The following is a 6,538-nucleotide window of genomic DNA, read 5'->3' on the forward strand; positions in this document are numbered from 1 at the left end:
ACATAGGCCTTGCTAAACAGAGGTCAGAAAAAAAAATTCACACACAGCATTACTGTGTAGGTAGAAGAACTAAATATTAACCTTTTGTAGGCAAAGATTAATTTTGCACAAAAAGTTAATTTAAATTAATAATTTAATTAATAAATTGAATTCAAGCTAATTAATTCCATATAATGAACAAGATTTTTTTAAAGATATAGAAGCTATGTAAAAGAATTACAGCAAGAAATGATAAGAAATAAAATGTAATAAAATGTAAAGAGGGAGAAAGAACAGATGCAGATATTAAGATGGATAAGCAGGAAGCATTCTGGAAGAATGTCATAAAAACATTTCGTACAATAGTCATTTTATTTCTGAAAACAGAAATTTTATGTTCTAAAACATATAAAAGAAAACTGATAATTTATTAAAAAAGTGATTAAAAATGAGCTCACTAGATAATAAATTAGGCTTTGCAAAAAAGATTGCAGTATATCATGAGTGTCTTTTAACAGTAATAACAGAGTTAAAATAGGTGAAACAGTGTTTCAGTTAGGTACCCTTGTAACATAATATTTATTATATTGTTCTGAAAATTCTAGTTAATTTTACTAGACAAGACAAAGATCAGAAATATAAATACTGGAAAGAAATAGATAACATGATTATTTTCAGATAATATGGAAATATTTAGAAACACCATAGTGTCAACAAACTTTCTGTAAGCAGTACACATTTCAATAAGACAATTACACAAAAATTTGTATAAGATTTCTAATATGTGTAAAAATACATACAAATTTAAAAATATATTAAAATCTTACGACACCATCAAGTAACTTTAGACAGACCCTCTTCTAGATGCTTAAAATTCATAGGCATTGTGGTAGTCACTCTTAAAATCCCCACTGTGCAGGTGAGAAAACTGAGGCTCATGAAATTTAAATGAGCTATCACTGCATAACTATTAGTAGCTACAAGATTCTAAGCCCAAGCAGATTAATTCCAGAATCTGTTCTTTAAACTTCTTCCTATACTCTCCTTTGATCCCAATCACAGGAGTAACACAAAATATGAAATGCTAAGGCCAAACTGGTTTTCCAGGATTCTTTAAAAAAAATATTAAATTATGAAAATAAAATAAGAAACATGGAAGGTATGGACCATATGGTTTTTAATTTCCCATCCATATAATTAGCACAGTGCCAGGCACCTGGTAAGAATTTAATAAATTATAGTGAATACATAAACTATGTTATTTTATATTGGAGAGATGTTGCAAGAAAACAAGCATTTCCATTTCCTGTTGGTAGGGTGTTAAGTTTAAATAACTATTTGTAGGAAAATTGGTGTTAATAATTATAGTTAAATATATATATATACTTTTTGATGAGAAAATTATCTGCTACCATTTACTCTACATAAATAGTCCACATAATGTAGACATGTTTTTGGCAGCAAGGAATTGAAAACTTGATAAATCATGCCTAAAAAAGTAGGGATTTATATTTTCTTCAGATAATTGGACATAGGCAATATTTAGTGTTGGTAAATTAGTTCAAACTCTGATCAGTTTCAAGACTTTCTCTCATTCTTTTCTGACATCAAAAGTATTTTGTATTTTTCTCCTTGTAGTTGTTTCTTCATGTTTTCAGTATGTCCAACTAATCTGAAGATGTAACAGCAGCACACCAATGACATCTCTCAGAAAGTAAAGTATCTTACTTAAAATCTGTCCAACAGATTTTAAGTCTGATGTTTATAATGGAGTTACCCTAATTGCAAGAGATGATAGCAAAGTAGTTATCTGATATTATGCATTTATTCAATAATGTTTGCCACACTCTCATCATTGCTGCAATATATACATGCAAACCAGCTAGCCACGTACAATCAATATGACACTAAAAGAAAAAGCTAGAAAAACATCTAAGTAACTATCAATAACACGTTAATCAATTATCATATCACATGTACAGAAAAAAAAGAGAAGGAATAAGATCTGTCTCTCATCAAGCACTTTAGATTTTGGGTGAAGTGTCAAAAGTAGCTGAACATATCTAGTTTTTATGGTAGTAGAAAAGTCTAAAAATAGGGGAATATTGTAAAATATTAAAATATATAAAAGAAAATATCATATTAGTCATGCTTTAAAACACACTCCTTTTAGCAAAACCGAAGACATTCACATTTCAGTGCTTAAGAGTGCAAGCATTATGATGATCCAAGAATTTGTGTGCTAGTGTAGTGTAGGCTTTGGTGTACTACCGAAGACCTGAGTGTTACCAGCTGCTAGGCATAGGGCACTGAGGTGATTAGTGAAGCAATAATACACATACTTTCTTTTCTGTCTTCATCTTCCTCATCCCCAGACCTTTTTCTTTCTTTGTTTTTTGTTAGCTAAGTTTTCTAGGTTAACATGCTCACCTGTCTGCATATTTTCATTTCCCAGTTTGATCAGCAATGTTTATTACATCAATATTTATGAACCAAATGGAAGAGACATGTAACATTGTATTGCTGTTGTTTTAAAAAATTAAAGCTGTTCTTCTCATCTATAAATATTTCAACCCATACTTAACTAGTCATAGAAAGACAGATGCCTAAGTCCATATCTTAGCATCATAAATTGATGGTAATCTGAGTCATAGTCCATTAGTTATGACTTATGGATCTCATTAAACACAGCTATAGCAATACTTTTTCTGCAAAGAACAGTTAATAGTAAACAAATTTACTTTGAAGAAATTTAAAGTCTTTATAAATAACACATCTATGATATTTCAACACTTCTGCTTCTATAATGCTAATTAGCAGACCAAATCATGGTGTGTGTTGAAATTTCTAACAACCAACTTGTTTAACATTCTTTGTCACAAGTTAAAACAATGCAAATAAGTCATAAAGCAATGCAAATAAGTTATAAAAAGCTGTTAAAATCTCATTAAAATTCTGAAATCGAACAAGCCTAAGTTTGGGAAAAATATAATGCAAATATATCTGAAATCTAACTTTTCCCTAATTTTTATATGAATAATATGATCCTTAATAGAATCATAAAAATAATATTGCAGGATTTTTGTTATTGTATACTTTAAGTTCTGGGATACGTGTGCAGAAGGTGTAGCTTTGTTACATAGGTATACATGTGCCATGATGTTTTGCTGCACCCATCAACCCATCATCTACATTAGGATATTTCTCCTAACGCTATTCCTCCCCTTGCTCCCCACCCCACAACAGGCCCCAGTGTGTGATGTTTCTCTCCCTGTCTATGTATTTTTATTGTTCATCTCCCACTTATGAATGAGAACATGCAGTGTTTAGTTTTCTGTTCCTGTATTAGTTTGTTGAGAATGATCATTTCCAGCTTCATCCATGTCCCTGGAAAGGACATGAACTTATTCTTTTTTTATGGCTGCATAGTATCCCATGGTGTATATGTGTCACATTTTCTTTATCCAGTCTATCACTGATGGGCATTTCAGTTGGTTCCAAATCTTTGCTATTGTTACGAGTGCTGCAATAAACATACATGTGCATGTGTCTTTATAGTAAAATGATTTATAATCTTTTGACTATATACCCAGTAATGAGATTGCTGGGTCAAGTGGTATTTCTAGTTCTAGATTCTCGAGGAATTGCCACAATGTCTTCCACAATGGTTGAACTAGTTTAATAAATAATTTAATTTACACTCCTACCAACAGTGAAAAAATTCCCATTTCTCCACATCCTCTCCCGCATCTGTTTTTTCCTGACTTTTTAATGAATGCCATTCTAATTGGTGTGAGATGGTATCCCACTGTGATTTTGATTTGCATTTCTCTAATGACTAGTGACTATAAGCTTTTTTTCATGTTTGTTTACCACATAAATGTCTTGTTTTGAGAAGTGTCTGTTTTTGATGGGGTTGTTTGGTTTTTCTTCTTATAAATTTGTTTATGCTCTTTGTAGATTCTGAATATGAGTCATTGTCAGATGGATAGCTTGTAAAATTTTCTCCCATTCTGTAGGTTGCCTGTTCACTCTGATGATAGTTTATTTTGCTGTGCAGAAGCTCTTCAGTTTAATTAGATACCACTCGCCAATTTTGGCTTTTGTTGGCAAAGTTGTTGCCAATTTTGGTTTTGTTGCTTTTGGTGTTTTAGTCATGAAGTCTTTTCCCATGCCTATGTCCTGAATGGTATTGCTAAGTTTTCTTCTTGGATTTTTATGGTTTTAGGTCATACATTTAAATCTTTAATCCATCTTGAGTTAATTTTTGTAGAAGGTATAAGGAAGGAGCCCAGTTTATGCTTTCTGCATATGGCTAGAGGGTTTTCCCAACATCATTTATTATATAGGGAAATTTTTTCCCCATTGCTTGTTTTTGTCAGGTTTGTCAAAGATCAGATGGTTGTAGATATGTGGTGTAATTTCTGAGGCCTCTGTTCTGTTTCATTGGTCTATATATGTGTTTTGGTACAGTACCATACTGTTTTGGTTACTGTAACCTTGCAGTATAGTTTGAAGTCAAGTACCATGATGCCTCCAGTGTTATTCTCTTTGCTTAGGATTGTCTTGGCTATAGGGGCTCTTTTTTGGTTTCATATGAAATTTAGAGTAGTTTTTTCTAATTATGTGAAGAAAGTCAATGGTAGTTTAATGGGAATAGCATTTAATCTATAAAATACTTTGGACTTATGGCATTTTTACGATATTGATTATTCCAATCCATGAGCATGGAAAGTTCTTTCATTTGTTTGTGTCCTCTCTTATTTTCTTAAGCAGTGGTTTGTAGTTCTCCTTGAAGAGATCCTTCAAATCACTTATAAGTTGTATTCCTAGGTATTTTATTCTCTTTGTGACAATTGTGAATGGGATTTCACTCATGATTTATGTCTGTTCTTGCTGTATAGGAATGCTTGTGATGTTTGCACATTGATTTTTCATCCTGAGATTTTGCTGAAATTGCTTATCAGCTTAAGGAGTTTTGGGGCTGAGGAAATGGGGTATGCTAAATATATAATCATATCATCTGCAAGCAGCAATAATTTGACTTCCTTTCTTTCTACTCTTTGTTTCTTTTTCTTGCCTGATTATCCTGGCCAGACCTTCCAATAGTGTGTTGAATAGAAGTGATGAAAGAGGGTATCCTTGTCTTGTGCTGTTTTCAAGGAGAATGCTTCCAGCTTTTTTCCATTCAGTATGATAATGGCTGTGGGTTTGTCTTAAATAGCTCATTATTTTGAGATACATTCCATCAATACCTAGTGTATTGAGTGTTTTTAGCATGAAGCAGTGTAGAATTTTATCAGAGGACTTTTCGGCATCAATTGAGATAATCGTTTGCTTTTTGTCATTATTCTGTTTATGTGATGGATTACGTTTATTGATTTGCATATGTTGAACCAGCCTTGCATCCCAGGGATTAAGCAAACTTGATTGTGGTGGATAAGATTTTTAATGTGCTGCTGGATTCAGTTTGCCGTTATTTCACTGAGAATTTTTGCATCAATGTTCATCAGGGATATTGGCCTGAAATTTCTTTTTTTGTTGTGTCTCTGCCAGGTTTTGCAATCAGGAGGATGCTGGCCTCATAAAATTAGTTAGGAAAGAGTCTCTCTTTTTCTAGTGTTTGGAGCAGTTTTAGAAGAAATAGTACCAGTTCCTCTCTGTAACTCTGATAGAATTCGGCCATAAATCCATCTGGTTCTGTTTTTTTTGTTGTTGTTGTTGTTGGTGGTGGTGGTGGTGGTGGTGGTGGTAGGCTATTAATTACTGCCTCAATTTCAGAACTTGTTATTGGTCTATTCAGGAATTCTGCTTCTTCCTACTTTAGTCCTGGGAGGGTGCATTTGTCCAGGAATTTATCCGTTTCTTCTAAAATTTCTAGTTTATTTGAGTAGAGGTTTGTATAATATTCTCTGATGATAGTTTGAATTTCTGTGGAATCAGTGTTGAAATCCATTTTATCATTTTTTATTGTGTCTATTTGATTCTTTTCTCTTTTCTTCTTTATTAGTCTGACTAGAGATACATCTATTTTGTTAATACTTTCAAAACACAAGCTCCTCGATTCATTGATTTTTTTAAGGATTTTGTGTGTGTCTATCTCCTTCATTTCTGCTCTGATCTTAGTTCTTGTCTTCAGCTATATTTTAAATTTGTTTGCTCTTGTTATGATTTCTGTTATTTTTCATTTGCTGAGGAGTTTCTTTCTACTGATGATGTGGTTAATTATAGAATAAATGCTATGTGGTGATGAGAAGAGTATATATACTGTTGATTTAAGGTGGAGAATTCTGCAGATATCTATTAGGACTGCTTGGTCCAGAGATGAGTTCAAGTCTTGAATATCCTTGTTACTTTTCTGTGCTGTTGATCTGTCTAATATTGACAGTGGGGAATTAAAGTCTCCAACTGTTTTTGTGTGGGAGTTTCAGTCTCTTTGTAGGTCTCTAAGAACTTGCTTTATGGATCTAGATGCTCTTGTATTGGGTGCATATATATTTATGATAGTTAGCTCTTCCTGTTGCATTGATCCCTTTACCTTTATGTAATGCCCTTCTTT

This window comes from Colobus angolensis, unplaced genomic scaffold (genome assembly GCF_000951035.1).
Source record: "Colobus angolensis palliatus isolate OR3802 unplaced genomic scaffold, Cang.pa_1.0 Scaffold334, whole genome shotgun sequence".
NCBI classification, from domain to species: Eukaryota; Metazoa; Chordata; class Mammalia; order Primates; family Cercopithecidae; genus Colobus; species Colobus angolensis.